Raw genomic sequence first — 13771 nt, 5'->3', positions numbered from 1 at the left:
CAGTTGATGATGAAGGAAAGAGAAAATTATATAATCAACCAAATCATTTTAAGCTAAAAAGGGGAAAAGCAAGAGACAGCAGAGAAAACCAGCATGTAACATTTAAGGGTATCTAATATGTTGTTTTACACATCTAAATTTAGTAATTATTGCATTTTTATCTTTTTTTTTATCAAAGTCAGATGTAACTATCCTGTGCTGCCTCTGTTCATGTGATCTAAGGTTGCAATTTGATTTGGCGTAAATTCTACATGGTTAGCTTTAGATTAAAAACAATCTTGGTTTAGGTTCATTTGAGTCAAGAAAGAAAAAAATGAAAGGTTTTTTTATTTTTTTTGCAAAAAACCTTTAATCACATTCAAACATTTTACAATTTTACATTAGATGAAAGCACTAAAGTGCATCAGAAGAAGAAGAAAAAAACTTCAATCACATTCAGAACATTTAGAACATTTTACAGTTTTTCATTAGATGAAACTTCAAAAACACTAAACACCAATAAACAAAAGGAAATACAATATAAAACTTAGTGCATTAAAATAGGAAGTTTGCAAAAGTGAGGTGGTCATCAACTAAAGTGCGTAGGACATTTTTGTAACACCAGATGTTCCTAAAGTTATTCAGGTCTTTTGTCATTTTATAGAAACCAAATTCTAGTTTTAAGCGACATCTGATGTTACAGCGAAAAACAGTAGTTGCTTCTTGAACAGTATTGTTTTCAATCCTCCACTTCCTGGTCATATAAATTGCGAGTTTTGCCTCTCAAGAGATAAAATTTAAAAGCTGCCACTTCCTCTGATTCGATTTATTGTACCCAGCACCGTAGATGAATTTCCTGATACTAAAATTTTCACTGAACAGATTAAAAACATTCGTTAGAAGAGTGAAGAGCACTGCAAGAAGAAGAAGAACAGATTAAAAACATTCGTTAAAAGAGTGAAGAGCACTGCAAGTCTCCCACACTCACTAAAAGCATGAAAGACTGTCTCACGAAGGGGACAGAAGGGACACTGGCTGGACACCGCAGGGGTGAAAACAGAGATAAAAGCATTGGAACCGATGGCACCATGTAAAATTCTCCACTGGAGGTCGGCTGTTTCTTTCTTGAGGGGAGGTTTGTACAGGAGTCTCCACTGTGGGTCAGGTCCATTTCCCGTCATCCTGTTGGCCCAGGTAATGGGTGCTCTGTTACACAGGTTTTTCTTGTTGATTACTTTTACACAGTATTTGTACAGTATTTTTTTGTTGGCCGTGTGCAGGCTGATTTGTCGTTCATCTCCGAGGAGAGGACCCTCCAGTTCTCCAAACAGGGGACTGATGTGGACCTCAGGGAAAGGATCTTTGCTGTCCGGCACAGTCCCTGTACTATAGTCCAGGAGGAGGCTTCTCTCCTTCCCGGAGAGTCTTTGCCTCCACAGTTGTAGCACCCTCTGAGCCACCCTGGTGGACTGGATGTTCAGCAGGGAGCTCACAGCCTGGGCATCTGCCAGCGCTGGCCCGGCGTTGTCCACCAGCTGCTGGAGAGTCCTGGTCCTGGTTCTGCAAAGCGCTGCAGACAGCCCAGGTGTGGCTCCACTGCAGACATCCAGCCTGGCTCCATGCACTAGTGGCTCCTTCAGTAACCAGAACAGAGAGTCAGAGCTTTTTCCTGGGCTGCTTTTAAATAGGGCCCATGACTTAAAAACACCATGATAAAACGGAGGCAAACCGTTTAACTTTAGAAACTTCGAGTCCATTAAAAACAGTGTAGCAACCAGGTCCAAGTGGCTCACTCGTCTGAATATGCAGCTGGCCACCTCTCTCCACGTGAGATCCGCTGGTCCGGTCAGAAACCGCTGGATGAACTGTAATCTGAACGTGGCTGTTCTGCTAGCCAGGTGGATGAGGCCCTGTCCCCCTCCTCTCTTGACAAAAACAACACTCCTTGAGGCACCCAATGCAGCCCATCCCAGAAAAAGTTAACAAGTTTGGTCTGGATTTGGGCTAGAAGCCCTGATGGAGGGTCCATACAGGCCAAGCGGTGCCACAGCTGTGAGGCCACCAGGTTGTTTATCCCTAAAACTCGACCTCTGTACGACATTCTGGGGAGTAACCATTTCCATTTCTTAAGTTTCCCTTCTATTTTTTCAATGACGCCCTCCCAGTTCTTCCTGGTTGTTGTCTCATCTCCCAGGTACACACCGAGATATTTGAGACCATCAGTCTTCCAACACAAGTTTTGAGGAAGAACCGGGAGGTTGCCATGCCACTCACCAACAGCAAGGGCTTCACTTTTGTTCCAGTTTACTTTTGCAGCAGTTAAAACATTGAATGAGTTTGTCAAACCCACCAAAACATCAACATCCCTTTGGTTTTTGATAAGAACAACAACATCAGCAGCATAGGCAGATAAAAGAATGCTCTCTCTAACACCAGGTAAAGTCAAACCGTCGATGCTTTTGCGGATTTTACAGAGGAGGGGTTCCAGAGAGAGTGCATAGAGCATCCCAGACAGGGCACAGGGCCCCGATGCACCCTGAAGGGGGCACACAAATTGCCGTTAAACTTCAGTATACCCTCAACGTCCCTGTACAACACCTTGATCTTGGCAATAAACTCGGTGCTGAACCCAAACCTCTCCATAGTTTTCCAGAGGAAGCTGTACTCAACACGGTCAAATGCCTTTTAAGAAAGAAAGAAAGAAAGACAGAAAAAAGAGACAGACAGAAATAAAGGCAGAAAGAAAGGCAGACAGACAGACAGACAGACAGACAGACAGACAGACAGGCAGGCAGGCAGGCAGGCAGGCAGGCAGGCAGGCAGGCAGGCAGGCAGGCAGGCAGGCAGACAGACAGACAGACAGACAGACAGACAGACAGACAGACAGACAGAAAGCAAGAAAGAAAGAAAGAACGAACAGTGTCGCGGTCAGGAGTCCAATCTTGCTCAGCCATGAAATCTATACTCAGGGTAAAAATGGACATTTCACACACCTGTGAGCAGTAGAATAGTATCTATCCTCTGACCTGATGTTCACACAAAACACAAAGGGACAGTTGAGCCTGAGACCAGATGGTGTCAAATTTTCACACACATTCCACATCATCTGGACAGCCGGTAAGGCTATTGAATTTTTAGGGAGTGGGCTGCCTGGGTGCCGTGCAGGCTGGTGGCAGGCTGGTGGCAGGCTGGTTCATGAGGTAGGCGCGTGTCCGGATGCATAATTAACAGACTGGTTTGCCACCTGCCAGCCTCAGAGGTCGTGGTGTCCCCTCCATTAGCCAGGTGCCAATCAGCCCCTTGATCACATGAGCACATCCTTGTCCCAACGGCAGAATACCCAGAGGGCATCAGTCACATTATACGGGCCAATCTGAGGCTGGGACACTTTCACAAAGACCTGAGCAGAGACAGCTAGAGATGGAGCACAGGGGTGCTGTCTCCGTCACGAAGCTGAGCTGCCACTCAGGGGCAAATGAGGGCAAAGACTCCCCCTGCACAAGGATACAACCTTCCCTCAGCAGCTAATCGCCATCCCTCCCACATTCCAGAACAAAAACACGAACAGACTGATGAACAGGAAGTGCTTCAGACTGACTGATGTTGGTTAAACTGTTATATTTACTCAATTCTGGATATATTCATGTCTCTTGAATTAATCTGCTGCAGTAATTCCACTGATAGATGCAAATGTGTTTCTTTTGAATGTCAGGTCAGTATACAGTAATTGTGTTTCTGAAAATGTCACACGAGGCGTCACCAGCTTTAATTTATAACGACTATTTGTGGCATTTTGGTGTTAAATGCGTTTTTGTGACATCAATAATATAGAACATTGCGTGAACTTTTTGTTTGAGACCTTAACCAACCTCTGCCTGTGACCAAGAAATAGGATTTAAAACGGGAGCCGGCGCCTCTGTCATCATGGTCATATTAGTTCTGCTGCAGTAATACTAAATACTTAAGTCAGAAATACTTTCATCCTGATGGAAGTTATTCTAAAGCTACTTCAGAGCGCTCACCAAACAAACCATTTGTTCCCACTCAGACTACAGCTCTAAATCTCTGGGCTCTCATTGATCTGGAACTAGGCTTCAACACAATACTGAAAGACTCCTTTGAGAGGGTCAGTACAGCAAGCAGGGGCAGGAGGGGTTTGAGGGTAGGGGCGAACCTGCAAGTGGAGGGTCCCTTAGCTCCTGTTTCCCAGCTTAGACCGATAGACTGAGATGAAAGACCCTCAGACTCTGTGAACGGAGTTCTAGACAGGTCTCACTAACACAGAGCCTCTGTCCAGACCACAGAATGCTGCTTTCAGTTGACGGGCCCATTGTCTTTCCTTGGAGAAAAGCAACATTTCATGTGTAAGAGGCAACAATGCAGAAGATGGGTTGGGGTGTCGTTGAGACTGGACTGAAGACTTCATTTGGGGAAACGCAATTACAAAGTCCTCAATTCTGTACTTTCATTCATTGTTGAGTTTAACGGATGCAACCGGAGAAAGTTTGACAATTAAAATGTAAGTTTTAGTTTTCTAAAATAACTAAGAGGCACATTTGTTAAAACTTGAGTCTGATGTTATCATGCGAGCCCAAAAACAATTTTTGTTGTATCTTCTCCAAGGCTGAATCTTAAACCCTCCCTTATTACAATAGAACTCTGGTAAAACTACCTGGGTTGGGATTTGTTTTTCTCACTTGTTGGCAAACCATCTGTGAACGACTTTTGTTACAGGGAGAAAGTTACAAGGCTAAATTCACACTCACAAGAACACTGGTACACCTGTTGGTGCACGTTTATTTATCAAATGGATGTTCCTTCAATCACTTGGTTTCTATTTTTCCGGTGATGGACGCATTTGAAGGAAAAGTTCTATACCAACATTCAATAAATGGTTTGCTTTATATATGGGAACTGCATGACTGATTAATACAAGCAAACCTTGGTTTTCGAACGCTTTAGACCTCGAACAAATCGGAATTCGACCAAACAATTCGGAATTTTTTTGTCTTAGAGGTCGAACAAAATTTGGAAGTTGAATGCGAAACAAACGCCTTTTTCTCGCCACCAAACACGAGAAAAAGGCGAGAAAAGTCGAGAGAAAACGAGACGGTAATGTGCTTTTTATTTTAAATTACTGTATTCAATAATTTTTCACGTAATTTGCGTTCCATTGCCTATGGTACGAGTTACGGTACCGTAAACTTCTGTCCAAAAGACGACGGTAACTCATACCTTAGGCTAACCTGATGACGTCGATGTTTTGTTTTTTTTCTTTCTTTTCTAGTGTTTGCTTCTTTTTTTTACATTTCTTTGATATGTTTTATTACTTTACAATTTGGTATATAAATGACAGTATGAAATAACATATTGTGTTGAAAAATGGTAGTTTTCTAGCATCTTGGAACGGATTAAGACCATTTACATTATTTGTAATGGGAAAAATGTATTTGGAATTCGAACAAATCGCTATTCGAACAGCCTTCCAGAACGAATTATGGTCGGAAACTGAGGTTTGTCTGTATAGTAATAGTAATTATTCACCCTTCATTCCAGAACAGAACTAGATAATAAGTTATGTTGTCATATCAGATATCAGGGTGAACGTTCCCCCTTATTGGGGTCAAACAGACATACACCAGTAGACTGAACAAATCATTTCAGTTCAATTTGTATTTTCCTAGTGTCTCAAAGTAGAATTGAAGGAGGAATAAAGTTCTTTTGGGGGTGAACTGACCTAAACACCCTCTTAAAGATGGAAGCCAGCTTTCTAAAATAGAAAACACCATCACGTCACACATTCACATATTCATGCAAAACCATTCTTTCAAAATCCATAGGGAAAAAATTGACTTTAGCCATTTAAGCTAGAACTCTGGAGCTGTGGGGTCAGAGCAGTTTTCAAATGAGTATGTAAATATTCATATGAATGAATTTTGTTGTAATAATGTTTTAACTGTTGGGAATGCTGATTCACAGCTGCATGTGGAGCTGTGTCCAGGTGTGTGTTGTGTATCAGGTATCCTTGGTAACGAGAGGTAACAAGGTCGTAACATTCACACTGTTCTCTCGATGCCCCATTCCCTCACAGATCAATAAGTTCCCCGTGTCGAGCTTCATTGTCCCCCCCCCCCCCCCCGGTGATTTGTTTAACCTCTGGTGAGTCTAAATGAAAACAAGGAGCTGCCATCCAACGGCTGAAAGTTAAAATTTTCTGTGACCTCAGCACAAGAGGAAACATCTCTCCCACAGCCTGGGTTTATTTTATTTTTTTCTTTCATTACTGGAAACTGTGTTCAGTCCTCTTAGAGATTCAATTGGAAAATGTCCAACTTCCTCTGGAAAAACTGGAAAGTGTCAAGGAAATCACACAGAGTTGTTTTTGACTTTTATTTTTAAGTGAATGTCATTTATGGGTGTTTCTTTCTTTATGATGCTTCTATTTTGTTGTCCTGTTATGGATTGTTACTATCAGCTGTCTACGGGTGAGAAGCTGGATACACCCCTGACACATCAACGGTCACCGGGAGACCACATGAAAGACAAACAACCACTCAACTACAAACTCAAACTTATGGTCGATTTAGAAATTATGAATTTCTAAATTATAGAGAACCCAAACAGACACAGGAGAACACACAAACTCCACACAGAAAGATTCAAACCCAGAGTCTTCTTGCTGTAAGGCGACAGCGTTACTCCCTGTACCACCCCCGTCTGTCATTTCATTATTTTTTTTAAATTTCATATACTGATTTGAACCCCCAAAGGAATATTAAGGGAAATTAAGATTTATTGGTGTTCTATTTAGTTATTTGTTTGTTTGTTTGTTTGTTTGTTATCCATCCACAACACTTTTCTTGCATATTGCACACAACCTTATAGAACTTGCAAAATAAAAGTGACAAAAATGGTTGTGTTATTATTGACTGAAGACAAAATAGAAGTTCAAACCTCTGGGTCTGAGCTGACCAATCATAATGAAGTGAATGTTAAATAGTTAGAAGTATTGACAGCCTATTAGCTTGTTGCTAGCTCAGGTCTGCTGTAAAGTTTGTTACTTGCTAAAGCTAATTAATAAACCAAACTGCAACCAACACCTACACTTTTAGGACCTAGACACAACCACTGATAAATATATTATGGGGGAAACACTGACCTTTTTTTTTTTAACGTGCATCATGATCAGGAAAGTGTCCAACAACGAGAGAATGTTTCTACTACAAGTATTCCTTGTATGAATTTGAGGAACCAGAGGGATACGTCATCTTGCAATGGCCTTTTGTTTTAAAGTGATGAAAGGTTATTAAAAATGCAATAAATTAAAAATGAAAGGATAAATCTTGGCTTTTTGGATCAATACCATAAAACCACAAATACCCACTTTTAGAACTACCAAACTACCAAATATTACTAAAAACATGTGGAACGTGGTTTTGCTGCTCAGGCGATGAGTGACAGCTCTTTTTTCTTCCAGAATAGATTATAATCTATGTGAAAATGACCCCTTGTGTAATTTTCATTTTCATGTTTTTGGACTTTCATTCTGTACATTACATTCTGTAGATGCAGATCGAATTCTTTCACCCACGAAAGCTTTTGGAAGGCAGAACTCATTATTCAGTGTGTTGGAATATAACAGTATCACCATGTTGTTTCTCATTATATATCCCTGTACAGATCTTTAATGGACTTTTCAATGCCCACATAAGCAAACTCATCTCTTTGAGAGAAAAGGAGGAGCGGACCCCTCTGGCCTCTGTGTCCTAGTTTCCTTTCGCTGTCCGAGCCAAGAGGTCCTCCTAGCGCTCTACCCGTGCCCCCATCCCACCCGTCTGTCAGCTGAGAGGCGGGGGCTTTTGTTTCTATCCTGAAACTGTCTTTAATCCCCTCTCAGGTCTGAAAGAAGTTGGCTGTTCAATCTTGATCATGTGATGAAGGCTGATTTTGTGCTTCATTCAGGCTGTAGATATGGATTAATGGTAAGTGCAGCGTAAAGGGTTTGGCAGTTAATATGTAAGTCTAAAGAGACCGTTCTGAATGAAAGGATGTGCTATACTATTGGACATAAACCATGCAATTTGCATAATAAAATGGTGTTTCTGTCTGTTGATGTGAATATAGCTGAATGTGGAAGTGCTCAGTGTCTGCAGTGTTAAAACTCTCTCAAAGCACAGAATATCATTAGGAGGAGAGAATAAAGACCACATGAGGTAACCAGCTTTATACAGTGATACCTCTACTTACGAATGTAAGTAGAACACAAACACAAACACAAACACAAACACACACACACACACACACACACACACACACACACACACACACACACACACACACACACACACACACACAACTGAAGAGATGATGTGGGTAAATCAACAACAGGACAGGAGGTTGTGATCATGGACATCATATATCAAAAGTGTCAAATGCATCAGTGATGTGCTCATCACTTGTCCGTGAGGTCAATACATACATTGTGAAATGTGAATATTGAGTTATTTACAGAGCAAATATGTTCTACATCGTGTCTATAGATGTTTGTTGCAACGATGCCTCCATTGATTCTAGTGGTGTGGCTCCCATTAGTGGAGGGAAGGTTCCATCTACATCCACATCTTAAATGTTAAACATAAGAAGCTTGATGATTGATCCAAAGAAACACGCAAAACAAACTTGGAAAAACGACACACGGATTAACAAATTACACATAATGAAGAAAAAAGACTGACTAAAAGCAAATTGATGACCAAACAGGAACACAATCTCATGAATCGCTCACAAATTCAATTTTGATATTGACACAAAAGATAATTTGTTAACTTCTACAGTCAGAAATAAAATGTAAAATTGAATTGCTTCTTTCTATATAAATTTGATTTACAGAAATTACAAGACAGACCTGATGACAGCATTATTTATGTCAACATTTTTCATTGTGAAATATCATGAAATTTGGATGAATTAATCACTTCTTGTTCATATTTAGGATTGTGGCCCTTGCTATGAACTGGCGTCTCATCCAGGGTATACCCTGCCTCTCCTCTACAGCCAGCTGGTATAGGCTTCAGCAGGAGCCATAACCCGTAACTTCTGATAAGCAGCTGAAGACAAGACAAGGATAATGGGAATTCATCAGTTTCAAAGCAATCAAGTATTTCATGAAGTCACTTAAATATATTGTTTTTATTCACAAACTGTCTGTTCAAATGGAAATTTTAATTCATTAAGGAATTCCTAACACACACAAACACAGACACCCACAAACAGGGCCCTGTCTCAGTACCAAATTATTAAAAGCCTACTGAAGAAATGGGTTTAAGGATGGACGGATGGATGGAATTAATAAGGAATTCATTCATCCATCCTTTCGGTCTTCAGTTCGTTTCCTCAGTGAAACTTAAAACATGGAGCAAAAGACAGTGAAAAATGAAGCGCTGTGATGATAATGCTCCTGAAACGTGTCTGGTGATGTATTCGTTTATCACGGGTCACAACACGGTGACTCCACCGGCTCCTTTGTCGTCTCTTAAATCATCTCCACCTTTTCAAACCATCCCTCCATAATAAAAGATCCTTATCAGAACTACTTTGTCACACAGCATTAGAATAGAATAACATTCCTCCTGCTAACAGTTACTTTTCTCCTGTGCGACGGGATTTAAGAATTCTTTGCATCAGTGTGTGCTCATCCATGCTGAATATATGTGGTGTCACAGAATCGCCCTTCAGCCATGCTTTATTTACTGACTGGGTCTGGTGTGTGTTGCAGGAACACAGCCGTCAACAATCACGACACAACCTCAATTATGTTACAAGTCGACTCTGACTGTAAATATCACGGGGAATATATCAGCCCCAGTTGGAAACATGCATCCCAAAATCAACTCATACGCATCCAGTCCTGTGGTCGTCATCAATCATATTCTATTTCCGTTGTCTGATGCTAGTGTCTATGTGATCAATATGTCTGCGGCAGCAGCCCAGTGTACTTCTTATTTAATATCAGAGCATCAGCCCAGGTCTTGGCTGGGCGGGGGGGGGGGTGAATCAGATATTGCTGCAAAGGACAAAAGGCTGTCAACAACAAACAACTTTAACGATAATGATAAAAATAACAATGTGAGTATCCCATCTGATGAACGATAATGTTCCGTAAACAGCGGCGATAAAAAACGTTGCGCCTGCGACAGCTGTGTCAGCAGCTCACCAGAACTTAAAAACGCTATTTATGACCTGTTACTGCCACACAAACAGGAAAACAACAAAAACAGGAGTCTGGTGCGTTCATGACAAGATTTTTGACTCTTTAGGACAAACTTAATTTATATTTTTTTTAGTTATTCTAGTGACATCACGGACTAACGTTGTGTGTCTTTTCATGAGTTGTCAAACGCAGTAACCAATGCTGAGCGACTCCTCGAGGGCTGCGCCTCGCATAGCTGCTCCGTCACGTATTTAACATCCATCATGAGAGCACAACACACTTGACAAACCTCAGCATGAGCAAGCTGTCATAAGCAGCATTATTTATCCATATAATAAATGAGATATATGTTTGGCAGCTAGTTCCGAGAGAGACTGCGTGTAAGTCCTTGTGCCAGAAAGAGTTGAGGTTGGTTTTAATAGGACATTCCAGCTGACTGTTGTTTTGGCTCTGAGGTCCTGCCTGGGCCGAGCTGCGATAATAAATCACTCCTGATCAATAACAAGAAAATGAGAGTCAGAGTGTAAGGTGTCACAAAACAACCAGTGTCTGGGGCGCTTCTTCAGACGTGTTGATGGAGTTCAAACAGTTGATTTGAGATTTATTCTCAAGGTCGAAGAGACAATACATTTCTAAATTTCTAACTTTTAGAAATGATTTTTTTTTTTAAATTTCTAAAAGTTAGTTGATTTTAGAAAACCTCATGTCCTGTTGCTGATTTACCCACATCATCTCTTCAGTTTGTGTAATGCATGGATTGGTATATACAGCTGGTAATAAAAGCCGCTAATAGAAGGTTTTTGTGATATTTCTATAGGACACGAATTTGTTACAAGAACACCTAAATCCGTTCTTGTTGTTTTCTTCCCATGAACCTGGCAGCATAAACTGCAGCGATAGGAGGACTACGCTGTGTGTGATGTGATTCTTATGTGTATGACTGTACCTAAAGTAATGGATGGAGTCCTCTGACCCTATACCTGCTCACGGTGACTGAGGCCCAACAGCAGATTGCACCATTAAACCTTGTGATTATATAAAGAGCCTTACATAAAGGCTGGAGCCAGCTAAAAATACAGAGCCCAGTGGCTTTAAAACTGTATATAGGTCTGCCAGTGAATTATTCAATACAAGTGAAGTCTGACCAAAAAAAAAGCACCCACAAATTTACACAGCAACTCAACTGGAGTACCGTGTGTTTCTGCTAAGATCTGAGGTCACTACTGTTTGGTGGATGGAGCAAAGTTTGGGGTCGTAGTTTTTAGTAGGTGGAAAAATACAGAGAGATGAGACCGAGCTGGAAAGAGATGGGAAGTCTAGCTGTGAGAAAAAGATAAGAGACAGAGTCATTTGTTTTTCTGTTTCATTCACAGCCTCTGTTTGACTGTTTGTGATTCTGCTGATAAGGAAACTCTTTTAAGCACAACTAATGACCGACAGGTCGTCTGGAACAATAAAGCACGCACGCTCAATTTTTAGGACTGAATTTTCTCATTCAGACAAATTGAGTGCAGCAGAGGCAGATGTGTGTTCTTAAAGCTCTTGACCTTGCTGCAAAGAATTCATCGACTTTCTCTCAGGCTGAGCTTCCCGTCAGGTAAACATGAAGTTGTGCCCACAGGCCAAGAAAACTACTGGACCAAAAGCATAGAAACATTGAATATGAAACATTACCAGATTAATCTGAACATATTAACCCAATGTGTTTTCACCCAAAAAAGGTAAAAGACATATGGATAATGTTCTTATACAGTATCTCATACACATTATCTTTCTATCTTTCACAATTTTTGTCTTCCATGAATGTAGAAATGCTCAAATATTAATGCGATCAAAGTCACAGAGTCAAGGTTAAAATTGGTCATCCTCTGTTCAGCATCACTGAAAAGTGAGCAGGGACCTCCAAAATTCCACTTCCCCACAAGAATGGATCAATAATGATCCATCCAGAACAAATTGATTATATTGCTATAATGAAGAATATAATTCATTCACCTTTTTCACGTTTTACTCATGAAAAATCGTGGTAAGACATCCACACTGTTGCAGTCACCCCATGAATAAGGATGGAAAAACAGATTTATGGTAAGGATACACAACTATATAGAAATTATATTCCTGTCATGTGACTTAATTTTTTTAAAAGCTAAAAGTCATAATCATAGCTGGAAGAAGTTGGCCTGAAGATTTTATGCCTAAAAGTCAGTAAGATGGTCCTCAGGGCGAGACAGCTGTATGGATGGATGAGGTAAGTGTGATTTTTGCTTTGTTTGGGTGAAAATTATGTTATTTTCCAATTTTAAGATCTACAAGATGCTGTATGCAGACTACATGCAAACTTTAGCATGGATGCTAAATAAGCCATTCATAGTTAAGTTGGGGTTTTTTTTGGTTTTTTTAACTTTGGGAGGTCAAGGAAAGATGTGCGACCAAGTGATGTATTGACTTTACATTCAAACTGCAGTCATTCATAGTCTCAGTTGCTTCCCAGCGTAACCAGAGGGGATGTGATTTATGGGAGGGGCGGTAGACCACTTGGCCAAACTTGAAAGCTTTCCCTTCTGGATCCTGGTGGGTCTGTTTGTCGTGGATCAACAGTGTTTAGATGTACATATGAGTGTGTTTCCCTGTGTGAATGAGTGTGTGTGTGTGTGTGTGTGTGTGTGTGTATGTGTGTGTGTGTGTGTGTGTGTGTGTGCGTGCGTGCGTGCGTGCGTGCGTGCGTGCGTGTGTGCATGTGTGTGTGTGGATGCTAAAACTCCTGACATGAGTTCCCTTTACAACAAAAGGTTGTGGATACAGAGAGATTATTTTGATCTGGTTTGCGGTGATGTAAATGAGTCATTTACAGATGGATCTGAGGAAGAGGAGAAACATCTCTTCTCCACTTCATGTGAGCGGCTCTGCAGGTTTGCTTTTGATAGTTCAAGCATGGCTGAAGCAAACTAAAAGTCTTAATGTGGCAGACTTGTTCACTTCAGTGATAACAGTACAAAAAGTAATTCAGCCTAAAAGTGTCCATTGCAGTATAGAAGTATCTTAAGCCACTGGAGACTCTGAGAGAGAAAAGAAAAAAATATTTTGGGAACATTTTAGGAACCATAATGGTTAGCAGAGTGAGCAATTCACTGAAACTTTCCATCTGGATCTCATCACTGGGAGAGTGGCTTGCTCTTACTGCGGTGACTGAACTCACCACTCTCTCTCACACACACACACACACACACACACACACACACACACACACACACACACACACACACACACACACACACACACACACACACACACACACACACACACTCATCCTGGACAGGAAAGGGAAGTGGTGTGCAGCTACATGGACATATATCTGTACCTAAAATTAATTGCTGAATCCTAAAACCTTGAGTCATTCAAACCACTCATGGACATTCCTGGAGTGGACAAAGACTCCCTGATGTCAGGATTTGGCCCCCAGCTTGGCATCATAGTGAGTTTTGTTAGTTTTTAGAACCAGAAGTGATCATATTTGGATGACAGCATGGAAGTGGGGAGGGAATCCTGGGTGAGAAACTGTGGAAGTTACTTATCAATCACAAG

Source organism: Antennarius striatus, chromosome 1 (assembly GCF_040054535.1).
Source record: "Antennarius striatus isolate MH-2024 chromosome 1, ASM4005453v1, whole genome shotgun sequence".
NCBI lineage: Eukaryota > Metazoa > Chordata > Actinopteri > Lophiiformes > Antennariidae > Antennarius > Antennarius striatus.
Note: the sequence above shows the minus strand (reverse complement) of the source record.